We start from the raw sequence: 13,241 nt of genomic DNA on the forward strand, positions 1-13,241 counted from the left end.
ACCTGAAGAAGCAGGGTTTTGATGACCAAGCTTACAGATGAGCAATTCAGAAGGGAGGTGTGCTGTACTGTGTAAGCACAGTGAGGCTGTCTCTAGAATGTTCAAGAACAGCAGCCAAAGTAGTGGTTCAGTCCCCAGAATGAAACACAACGTTTTATAGGAATTTCCCCAGAAAAAAAAATGGAGGTGGAACTGGAGGCAGCTCAGCCATTAAGAGCAGTTACTGCTCCTTCAGAGGACCAGAGTTCAATACCTAGCATGCAACTCATGATCCCTATTACTCCAGCCCCTTATCCAGTTTTTGGCCTCAGCAAGTACCCACACAGAGACACAGACAGACAGACAGATAGACAGACAGACAGAAACAGACAGACAGACAGACAGACACACACACACACACACACATACACATAACACAATTAAAAATAACTGGAGATGGGGTTGGGGATTTAGCTCAGTGGTAGTGCTTGCCTAGCAAGCGCAAGGCCCTGGGTTCGGTCCCCAGCTCCGAAAAAAAAGAAAAAAAATAACTGGAGATAAGTGTGTGTGCAAAACACATCAGACCACAGCAATCATTTAAAAAGAAGAACCAGTTAAGAATGCCTGTTGTCCTATGTCCTGACAAGGCTCCTGATATACAAAGGCCCTTCTCACAGGATACACAGTTACAGTTAAAAGTCACAGTGGTTGGGCTGAGAAGGTGTCTTGGGGGTTAAGATGTGTGCTGTAAGCACAGGACTGAAGTTTGGGTCCCCAGAAACCTAAATGCCGGGTGGGGTTACCCACCTGTAATTCCAGCTCAGAAGGCAGAGACAGGGGATCCCCCAGCAAGCTGACTAGACAGACCAGTCAAATTGATGAGGTCTGGGTTTGTCTAACAGACGGTGCCTCAAGGATTGGGAGGAGGAGCAATGGGGGGGGGGGGTCTCTGATGCTGACCTGTATGTGTATCCCATACATGTGAGCGTTCATCCATCGGACACTAGGAAAGACACACGTGCACAGCGCTCGTGTGCATGTAAACAACGGGAGGCGGCAGTCCCAGTAGCTCAGGTCACATGACACGGAGGAGCCTGGTGGCTACAATAGCTATATGGAAGGGTGGGTCAGAGCTCCTGTGTGTTCTGTCTGCTTTACAGAGTGGATACCTGCGTCTTACGCCTTTGGGAGAAAAGGAAGGCTTTGGAGGTAGAAAGACAAAAAAAAGACATCATTCAGACTCCATCACATGGTGTCCCCATATAGTTCAGCAGAAAGTCTGTTTCTTCTCAGTTTGCTGTTCTGCTCCACTTGCTTGCTGTGTTGAAACAAGGTCTTGTCATTTTGCCCTGGCTGGCCTAGAACTTGTTAAGTGGAAGCTCTGAACGCCAACCTGAAATCCCCTGCCTCCCTCCACACCTGGCTCTTTCACCGACTGTGAAACTAGGGCTCGATTTACAAGGTTTCCTTGGCAAACAGTGAGTACAGACCAAAGAAATGTGGACAGAGAAAATAACCAAAGCCGGGGAAGAATAAACGGTGGGGAGATGCCCGGAGGTACAGCAGTAACACCACAGGCCACTCACCCTGAAGAGCATGCCACAGACACTTGACGACTGTGGCTTAATTAAACCATTTCTGCCTAAACTACTGTCTCACAGTGGGGGTTAAAACTGTCTCTGTTTAGATCCCATCCCAGATGGGAGGGGACCCCAATGCCCATGACCCCCAGCCACCTCGATGCCCTGGCATGAATTCTCAGCCAAGAAAGCTTTGAAAAATGGATATCTTTAAAGGAAGAACCATCAAGACACAAGCTGTAGCCATGTTAAAGTACCTCTGACATCCAAGGAAATGAAGTGTCACTTTCTCTTCAACCTGAGGATTAAACCACACTCTGAACCCTCAATAAACTCGACACGGCCATGCGACATTCCCCCTGCACGGCTCCCTATTCATAGGGATAAGAAAATCCCTGGCTTTCTCATAATAAATAGGTGCCTTCTGACAACTGTCGAATTTTCTCATAGCTTAGATTTGGAGATTCAACAAAGCCAGTTGCGGGGCAGACATCAGGTTTTGTGAGATCCCTCAGAGTTAATGAGCCTGAACTCAGAAAAAAACCCTCAATACTGTGGATGCCTCGGATGATACTGACTTCACCACCTGCAACTGGAGGTGTAGTCTCTGAAAACCCTGTTTGCTGTGTCCTGTGTAAAACTCAAACACATTGAATTTCAAACCTCCTGGAGACACCTTCTCAGGTAACTGCATATGCACGCACAGACTGTGTGCACTCTGACTACACGTTATCCTCTTTGGAGACACTAGCTGCTGCCCTCCTATGAATCCATGCTAAATACTAAAGGACTTTCAAACCTTCCTTTAAAAAAGTTTTACCCTACGTCTGTGTTTCCTACAAACTCTCACATACATATTTTTTTAATTGGCTTCTGATTCATACTTGGTTAATGCGACTTAACCTCACGGAAGCAGCCGGAGGCCACTCATGGTCCTGCCTTCATATAGGTCAACCCTGTTGGAAAGTTACTTGCTCAGTAATTCCCGTTGATCCCCACTGCTGTCCTTTATCCCCATAATGGGGTCTCTTGCTGCCTCTGAATTCCACTACCTTTCTGTTATGAACAAGACATGTTCCAAATACTGGGCCTTCTCTTGCATAAGGACTGTCTTTTAAAATTACTACAATTTTGAAAAGTGCCAAGCTTTTCGATCTATTTAACAATAGCTCCTCAGAAACAGCAGAATTGGAGGGAGGGAGGGAGGGAGAGGGAGGGAAAGAGGGCTATTACCTTTTCCCTTTCCTATTTCAAATTATAAGGGTAATTTAACACTTGTCACAACAAGTCAGCCAGTTCAGATATACACACAAGGTGGAAATATGTTTCAGGCTTAAAGTGCCTAATATTATCTACTTTCAGTTGTGCTGATTAAGAGTTCTTACCCCTTCACCACTTCTCCTAATTACGTATAAGCAAGTACTACCATTGATGGTCTTTTGAAAAAAGTTACAATTTTGTTGTTACCTTATATCTGTTTACTTATTTTTTTATAGACTTTTTCTTCCTCAATGTGTATTGGATCTTTATTATACTTCCCCTTATGTGGTAGTTTAAATAAGAATGACTCCCATAGGCTCATAGATTTGAATACTCGGTGACCAGAGAGTGGTTCTATTTTTAAAATGATGAGGTATATAGCCTTGTTGGAGGAAGTATGTTACTAGGCGTGGGCTTTATGGTTTCAAAAAAGTCATTCTAAGCCCAGATTCCCTCTCTTCCTACTGCCTGTAGATATGACTGCAGAACTCCCAGCTACTTCTCCAGCACCATATCTGCCTGCCTGCTGCCATGCTTCCCACCATGATAACAATAGCCTAAACCTCTGAAACTATAAGCAAGCTTTGGTTAAATGTTTTCCTTTATAAAAAAAATGCAGTGGTCATGGTGTCTCTTCCCAGCAATAGAGCACTCAGCAAGGTAGAATTTGGTACCAGGAGTGAGGTGTTGCTACAATAGGTCTGATCATGCCTCTGTTTGGAAGAATATTGATGATTTTTGGAACTATGATCTAGAAAAGCAGTTGAAATCTTTAAGCAGGGCTTAATGGGCCATCCTAGTAGAAACACGGAAGACAGTGGTGCTGAGGTTGATGTGGAATGTAGAGGCTAGCTCAAGAAGTTTTGAGTTTTGAAGTGGAAGATTATTATTAAGTATTAGAACAGTGAGACACTTCCTGTGATATTTTGGCAAAGAATGTGGCTGCTTTCTGCCTTTGTCCAAAAAAACATGCTGAAGGCTAAATTGAAGAGTTTTGGACTGATGGTGTTGGCAGGAGAGATTTCAAGACAGCCTACTAGACCCAGATTTCAAGACAGCCTGGTGTTGACTCTGCTGTGTGGTCATCAGTAGTTAACTCTTATGCAGATCTGTAATGAAAGGAGCAAGTGAGCTAAGCAAGGAAAAATACAAAATGTACAGTCAGAGGAGAAAGAGAGCACCAGGAAGTATAATTGAAGCCCAGTGCTCACAGAGATAAAAAGTTTAAAGAAACACCTGATGCTCAATGGAATAAAGGGAGTGGTGACCTCAGGGCAAGATCCAACCCAGCTAAGCTTCGAACTTGCAAAAGGGAGTCAAAGAAAAGCTTACTCCTTAAAGGAAATCGCCAAGTAGGAAGCTGGTGCAAATATAACGGAATGAGGGGGACATGATCCAGGCCTAAGAAGCAGCAGAACTCAGCAGCTTTAGGCACAAGGTGCTGGCTTCAGAGCAAGGATCCAAAAAAGGGGTTGTGGAATCTCTTCAACTAAGGAAAGCTGCTGAGGCCAGGCATGTATCAGGGGTGTCCCTGCCTGCAAGGAGACCCAGAGAGGATACTGAGTAAGGCTGTAAAGGTAAGACCTAAATTCCACTGAAGACCCCAAAGATGTTGGAGATGCCAGAGTTGTGGGATACCTGCCCTGGAAAACCACTAACAAGGTGTGAAACAAGCTCGAAAGAAGAGCGTGTGGCAGTCAACAAGGCTGAAAGGAGTTGGAGACCTGGAGAACATTTTGACATCAGATATGGGGATGTAGAATCTGGAGGTGGCCCAGATGTTTTTTAGTCTTGCTTTGGTCCAGGATTTCCTCACTGTGCTTCTTTTCTTCCCTTTTGGAATGATGGTGATGTGCATTCTGTGCCGTTGTGTGTTGGGAGCATGTGGCCGGCCTTTGCATTTTGATTTCATGATTTCATGATGAGCCTTGAGCCTCAGAAGAGAATTTGAACTTTGGACTTCTAAACAGTCTTGAGACTGTGGTAGACTATGGGGATTTTTAAAGCTAGACTAAATGAGATTTGAATTATGACAGAACTGTAATCCTATGCGAGCCAGGGAGTGGAACATGGAGATTTGAATAAAAATGACTCTCACAGACTCATAGATTTGAATACTTGGTCATGAAGGAGTGACACTATTTGAAGAGATTATGAAGTATGGCTTTATTGAAGGAAGTGTCACTGGGCTGGGCTTGAGGTTCCAAAAAGCCAAATTCCAAGCCCGGAGTATGCCTCTTCCTGCTACCTTCAGATCCAAATGTAGAACTCGGAGCTACTTCTCCAGTACTGTCTACCAACAGAATGCTTCCCACCATGGGGATCATAGACTAACCCTCTGAAACCACAAGCCAGGTCCAATTAAACACTTTCTTTTGTAAGAGTTGTCATAGTCATTGTGTCTCTTCACAGCAAAGGAACACTAAAGGAGATTTCTTACATTGCTTATGTTCTGATCATCTGTTCTCTCTCTCTCTCTCTCTCTCTCTCTCTCTCTCTCTCTCTCTCTTCCTCCTCCTCCTCTTGCTCCTCCTCTTGCTCCTCCTCCTCCCTCCCTCCCGTGTGTGTATGTTTGTGTGCATGTGTGTACAGACCAAAGGACAACTTTGTCACTCCCCATTCAAACAGCATCCACCTTGAATTTCTCAGACAGCATCTCTCTCTCACTGGAACTCTGCAATCAGCTACTCCAGTTAGCCAGCAAGCCCTGGAGATGCGCTTATCTCTGTCTCCCTAGCTCTGGAATACAAGCATGCCTCAGTACACAGCTTATTTCTTGTGGGTTCTGGGGATTGAACTCTGTCCTCATGCTGTTGAGGCAAGACTTTACCAAGAACGCTAGTTCCATTCTTCATTTCTAGTTAGTGTTCTGGTGTAGAATGAGAACAGTCATTAAAGCTCTTAGTCTGAGAACCCACAGTTTCATGGTAGGCATGAATCTTAACAAGTGTTGCAAGCTCAGTGTCCTGCTAGCGCCAAGCAGGGAACAGAGCAGAGAAATAAAAAGGTAAGAAACATTAAGGAGTGATGGAGACAGCAGCAAATTCGATCTGAAGATCTCCTAAATGCATTTACATTCAAATCTGTGCCCTGGGACAAAATGCATGGAAGGGGCAAATTCAGCTGTGCAGGGCCAGTTTGCAACTTGGTAGCATTTATTCCCCGTGGCATTTTATGTCTTTCTCCAAATAGGGCGTTCAATTGGTTCGTTTTGATTTGTGCTTATAGAAAAGTTCTACTGCACAGATAATGTAAAAAGATCAGATAATCCAAAATCTGCACGTAGACGGCCTGAGCGCATCATATTCTCCATGAATTTGCCATTCAACCATCTTCTTTGTTTCATACCGGTCATGCACTGAAAATATTTTTTTATTTCTCCTAAAGCACAAACAACCCTAGGGGTTAGGGGGTGAGTTGGGACAGGTAATGACCTTGACAAAGGCCACAGGTGGCATCTGCTACACCACATTAACAGAGGCCACTGTTGTTAGACTGATTGAGCTTCTGCGATAGGCTCTAACAGGACAGACCCAGAATGTTAGCTGTCATGAAACCTACATCCATGGTGCAGTTCTCAAAACTACAGAGTCATAGCAATGGAAACAAGCGGTTTCCCCTGAGCTGCCACAGCAAGGAACAGCACACAATGCCCCTCCCCTTTATGAAGTTAGTGAGAGCATTCTGTTTAGGCTCCACCCCCACAGTTACCTGGCAACAGCCAGCTATGCCTGACACTATAAGAGGGGCTGTTTGCTCCCTCCTCACTCTCTTGCTCCCTCTTGTTCTCTCTTGCTCTCTTGCTCTTACCCTCTTCCCCCTTTGTCCCTTCTTTCCTCATTCCCCTTCCCCCTTCTCTCCACATGCTCATGGCCAGCCTCTACCCTTCTATTTCTCTACCCACCCACCCCCTCTCTCTCTGCCCTACCACCCTCCTAACTCCCCTCCCCCGTGCCCTGAATAAATTCTGTTCTATTCTATACCTCCTGTGGCTGGTCCCTCAGGGGGAAGGAATGCCTCAGCATGGGCTCTGGGCTCACAGAGGGACCCCCTTTCCGTACACCTCACCACACCTCCATAGAACATATCCCACATCTCCTTATCTTTTTATCAACACAACAGTTAGTAACTGCAACTTGGTGTGGATCCTTCTGTTGTTTCTGCACCAAGTACTTTCTTTGTTTGGGCTCAATTACCTGACAAAAGCAGGCTCTCCTGCTAGGCCCAGGGGAGCATCCCTCCATTTCATATGTGGGAGGCTTTCCGGATTCATCTGTGAATTGCTAATAAAAGCCAATCATATCTCTAAACTCAATATGTTGAAATTTTTATTTTCTGGCATATCACAGGGCAACGACAGCTGAATGAGAAACGCAGGGGGGTAATAAGGCCAAAAAATCTCACAGGCTCATAGAAGCAGTAACAAGCTTCCCAAGGTCTGGGGGACAGCCTTGAATTTAGCTTTTGCAGAAGGTTGAGCCTGGTGAAATAAAAGCTAGCTATTGTCTCTCCTCTACCACGTTGCCACTGTCAGGAGGGAGCGATTTCTCACAAAACAGCTTTTGAAATTTTACCCAATGCTAACTCTGCCCACTGCTTACCAAAAATGGAAACAACACAAGAGAAAGATAATTGTCGTTTTCTTCTCTCACAAAAGAGACTTCTAGCAAAGTGAACAGGGGGCAGAAATCAAAAACTCTTCATGCACCAGCTCTGGCATCCTGATGAAGGGTTAGTCGCTAATCCCCCGATGGTTACTTAATTGCAGCTAAACACACCACTATCCAGCTTAACATTCCTCTCCTTCCTGGAGCCTCCCAGCACTGTTCTCTGAACCACTCTCAGGTCTAGAAATAGCAACTGTCCTAAAAGCGCAGGCAAGAGACACACCAAACCCTGCTGTTAGCATCCATCTCTATAGCATTTCATGGCTGTGAGATCTCCTGGGAACATTCCAACAATCCCTTCCACTTCCTCATTCTCTGCAGAAGCAGAAAAAATGCAGGCATTTGCCAGGTCATGAGAAAGAGTCCATCCAGACCCATTTTCAGTCACAGAGCCCTGCTCCCAGTCCATCTAGCAACAGTTCCCCCTCATAACCACTGGCTTAGTCATGGAAGGGCTTTGAATGAATGAAAAGATTGTGAGAGCTGTATACTCTTCCACAGAGGTCCATGGAAGACACGAGTCAGACATGGGAACTGGTTAGAATCAGCAGCCAGAACACTGCCAACTACCAAGTCAGGGGGCCAGACAAGTGCCCAAGCCTTAGTTGAATACGCTTGGCTTCCAGACTTAGAATCTTTGTAGGGAGGGGAGTAGTTAGACTGTATGGCAGTATGGTGGCCATGATGTAATTAAACATACCTTAAATAAGAATGGAGAAAAGAGTTCTGTGTTTCAATAGAAAAGGCATTCTAGGGCTAGAGCAATACTAGCTCTTGATGCTAACCCTACCTTTGCTAAAGTAATTCCCAGGCAAGCAAGGAGACCTGAGTTTGACCTCCCAGCCACCATCTAAAGAGCTAGGTGTTCTTGTAATCCCAGAACTAGGGAAGCCAATATAAGTGAATCCATGGGGTTCCCTGGCCAAGCAGCCTAGACTATTCTGTAACTATCAGGGCAGTGAGATACCTGATGAACACACTTAAGATAACCTATGGCCATCACACACATACACCCTCACATATACATGCATGTGCACACAGACACACACACACACACACACACACACAGACAGACAGAGACAGAAATTCTACAAGGGTCAATGAATGTTCTAAGAAGTCTGACACTTCACAATGTTTTTGAGACCTAGTATGTTGACCTAGTCTCTATCACACTCTCCAAAACTTGGATTCTGCCCTGTAATGGCACAGGCTTCATATGTAAATGAGTCCTCTGTATGTAAATGACTCCATGCATATGTAAATCACTCCACCTTTGGGCAAGATGACCAGAGGTTATCAGGGACTTCAGGGAACTCAACAAGCATTTCTACTCCCTTTTTCCAAACGTTCTTTGTTTCCAACTTTCTAAAGGAAGAGTGACACAGAAAAAAGTCTGTGGCTTGGAGATAATTCTAAGGCTGGATCCTGTCAAGTCGACTTCTTTTTAGAGGGAAAGATCATACTCTTCCCTACATCCCCTCACATCCCTGTCCGTCCAGGGAGTAGAGCTTTGTGCTTCTGTTTCCTATAAAAAACTGACAGTTATCCCAGTACACGGAGGCCCAAGTGTGCACAATAACACAGAGCAAGCAGCATGAGACACAAGTGACCAAACTATTCTAAAGCCTCTCTTCCTCCAACACGTGTGAAGCCATCCAAAGGAGAATCTGATCGATCAGTTCATGACAGGCAAGAGTGATTTAATCTCTGACACTTGGCAATAAGGCCGACTTCCTCAGCAGTCTGGGCTCCAGGAGAGACCTCCTTCTCACTCTCCTCTTCACAAACCTCATTTCAATTGAACGCTATCACGGAGCAGCTTACCAATTAAATCAAGACGTCTCAATATTACAGAAGAGAGATTCTTAAATGCAATAACAGCATTTCTCAGCTGTGTTTACAGCCTCGGACATTGCCAGTTAAGTACCCCCAAGGAGAAATTCTAGGAAGAATTTCACTGTGCACAATTCCAATTCAGTACTTGAGCCTCGCATTTTTCTCAGCATGAACATCGTGCAGGAATGAAAGTTTGGTTGTTGTTCCCCAGCCTAATACATTAAAAAAAATCATCCTTGGGAGAATTGTTCAGATATATTAGAAATATTATTGGCATTTTCCCCAGACCTGTTACATATATGTATAGCATAAGTGAGTGTATACATACATATATATGCTCTAAGCATGAACAAGAAAAGCTCCCATTTATAGATACCTGTCAGAATTAGCCAAACACGTGTGTTATTCTTGTTACTTCTTATGCCTGTGAGGGCTTCCAGGCAGGGTTTTGTTCCTCACACAGTGGTGGGCACCATGGTTTTGATAAGCTAAGCAGATGACAACAGCTGGGACCTAGAAACTCACATTTAAGTCCCCTGTGACTACTAAAGCCAGCACCCATGTCATGACATACTAGAAGTCACCTATTCTGATGGGCATCGCCATCGCATGGGACCAGATGAGCCCCTCTGGGTCTGGTCTGGTCCCGAATGTCCAGTTCAGCATCACTAAGTTCTCTATATTTAAGTCTTCTGAGTCTCGTTCCCTTCGTAATAACATAACTGATCACTCACCATTGGGCAGTTGCACCATCCAGCTCTCCCGGGGAAGAGCACTCAAGCCACACCCTACACTAACGTGAAATTCTGGTGTGTTAGTGGCCAAGTGGGTGAGAAGAAGTCATGATTATCTTTGGATCAGGGAGTCCACACCACTGGCTTTTCAAGGAACATCTCTTCTGGGTAACAGACCATGCCAGGCAGCCCCACAAGACCTACCTCACTTATCCAGAAGTGGGGGTTTGCAGGAGGGCTATTTGAGGCAAAGGCTGGGGGCTGTGAGAGACAGAAAAGGGAACATGTGACTGGCAAATGCAGTGTGGGGAAGGAGACACTTGTATGTACTCACAAACTACAAGGACTGTGGCACAAGAGACATGGCTTGCTGTACTTGCTGCTCCTGCAGGGGACTGGAAGTGAGTTCCCAGCACTCATGACTGCCTGTAACTTCAGCTTTGGGGCATCCATGCCTCCTTTTTATGGCCACTAGCACTGCATACATGCAAACACACTCATGTGTACACAGAGAGAGAGAGAGAGACAGAGACAGAGACAGAGACAGAGAGAGACAGAGAGACACAGAGACAGAGAGACACAGAGACAGAGAGACACAGAGACACAGAGACACAGAGACACAGAGACACAGAGACACAGAGACACAGAGACACAGAGAAAGAGCTATTAAAAGGGTATGGATCTCAAGGAAGACTCACACACACACATATATATTATATATATATATATACACACATACATACACACGCACAGAGAGACAGACAGACAGAGACAGAGAGACACAGAGAGAGAGCTGTTAAAAGGGTATGGATCTGAAGGAAGACACACACACACACACACACACACACACACACACACACACCCCTTCCCAGTGCACTTTGGGAACAGGTACTTGAGACAGATTTTACCTAGCAGGGCAGAGGAGGGACACAACACAGAAGGCAGAAGAAGGGGTGGACTGAGACCCTGGAGCAATGAGAGAGCAGTAATAATTTTAAAGCAGGATACAGGATTAAGGGAGGCAGGATGAGGTCGAGACTACAGGGCTACAGACCCACGCTAAGATCAACATCTCTGCCCAGCCCTCAGCTCTAACAGAAGACATTAGAGCAAGGATGGGGGTTTTGAAAACATTTTGTCATTAATACAGACAAAGGACTAGGGGAGAAACTGAACACGGAAAGAAACTTAAGCGGTAGTTGTCAGGGAAGAGAGGAAGTCAGAACAATGGCAGCAGGACTGGAAAGGAGGGAAGATCAACAGACCAGGGCTAGCGATGGTGCCAATGGGAAGACAGCACCATCTGAGGAAGAGGATTGATTTGAGAGGGGAGAAGGTGAGAGAACTAAGAGAGAAAATTCCGTGACACTCATATGTCCACGATTCCAGGCAAACATGTGTGACGGACAGGTAGATGGGGACGGTGGAGCCTACAGGAAACCTCATGAATGGATGACATCATCATTCTTAGAAAGGTATTTGAGTATGGTGGTGGACTGGGCAAGGTGCACTAGGCAGAGGAGTGAATGGCCAGCATCTGACATTAGGAGTAAGTGGTTTCCAGTTCTCCCATAGGTGCGTTTTCAATTCCTTCCAATGATAGAAGCTGCCAGGAGCAGGCATGGGACACTAAACCTCACGACCAGGGAGCAGGCATTGCCACTGGGCTGGTGCAACACCAAAACTGCAAACCTGAGCTTGATCAGACAGAGCCCTGTCCCCAACGTCCTTGGAAGTGTACCTAGAAGCTGCTGGGGAAAGACAACAGCTCTTTCTCTCTAGCCTGGGGGGGGGGGTATGGAGGGCACTTGGGCTTTCTCCTGGCTGAAGGTGCCTGCTTATTTTCTATGGATTAACGCTTCCAAGTGAGTGAGAACTGACTTGCCAAGTGGTCTAATTCACTTGGCTGGTGTGTCTCACTTAAAAATCCATTAACCAGTCAGACTAGAGGGGTAAGCAATGTCCAATTAAAGCAATCGCCACCGTGTCCAAATGCCTAGCAGCCGTGCCATCCTGACACCACCAGCTAGCTACAAAAACATGAATTTACCACTTCATGGAGATCAAAACACGGTCTGAAGCCATGGGGCCTGAGAGAAGCTACAGGTTCTGTGTGTTTCCATTATGGGAGCCCAGAGAGAAATAGCTCTGTGTTAGGCTAAGATTTCCCAGTGGCAACCTGGAAAGCAGGACCATCAAGGGATAACAGACAGAAGTTCTTCACAATCAAAGTTTATACACATCACCCCGAGAACACGAAAAGACAAGACATGGGGCAGAGTGAATGTTTGCAAGTCTCAGGGCTGAATGCAGAATATACAGATGCTTTTATAATGTAAAGAGAAAAGAAAGAGAGGGGGGAAGGAGGAAGGAAGGAAGGAAGGAAGGAAGGAAGGAAGGAAGGAAGAAAGAAAGAAAGAAAGAAAGAAAGAAAGAAAGAAAGAAAGAAAGGAAGGAAGAAAGAAAGAAAGAAAATGAGTAAGCAATTTTGGAAAATGGAAAAACCGAAAAGATATCTACTTACAGACGTAAAATGACTCCAAAAGCAGACAGAAAGGTGTTCAACATCATTGCCCAGCTAAGAAATGTGAATCAAACCCACAGGACACCACAGCAGTAAGTTTACGAGAATGGACAATAAAGACTTTGGGCAAGAGTGTGAAGAATGAATATATCTGATATACTCCTTGTAGGACTCTCAAGGGACGCTGCCACTTACATTTTGGTAGTGAAATAAGAGTTGCCACACAATACCATGCCCTGATACCAACTGTATACTCAAGGGAGCTGACGCCATCCATATACAACCCTCAGACGCTGTTGCACCTCAGCGGTGACACCTTAAGGGTGCCATGTCCCCAGCATGTAAACACGTGGTTCAGTCATATGGTGGAGTCAATGAGGAAGACATCAGCTTTTGTACAGAACCCAAGTTCAGTTCCCAGCACCCATGCTGGTCAGCTCACAACCACCTCTAACGGCAGCTCCAGGGATATGATTCACTCTTCAGCCTCCCTGGGCAACCTGTGCTCCCATGCAGACATCCACAAGGACTCATAATTAAACATTAAAATAATTCTGAAACTATCAGAGACTGAAGCGTCAATAAAAGCTATGATGTGCATGAAGCAAGATACGCCATGGGAGTCCACCCACACAAAGCCCCACTGCATATCATCTCCTCT

At 45.4% G+C, this 13,241-nt stretch overlaps 1 protein-coding gene across 4 annotated transcripts in view; it reads right to left on the reverse strand.

Moving 5' to 3' along the window:
- St6galnac3 (ST6 N-acetylgalactosaminide alpha-2,6-sialyltransferase 3) overlaps positions 1-13,241 on the reverse strand; it is a 519,650-nt gene that overhangs the window by 366,728 nt on the left and 139,681 nt on the right.

The sequence above is a fragment of the Rattus norvegicus genome, chromosome 2 (assembly GCF_021556685.1).
Source record: "Rattus norvegicus strain SHRSP/BbbUtx chromosome 2, alternate assembly SHRSP_T2T, whole genome shotgun sequence".
NCBI lineage: Eukaryota > Metazoa > Chordata > Mammalia > Rodentia > Muridae > Rattus > Rattus norvegicus.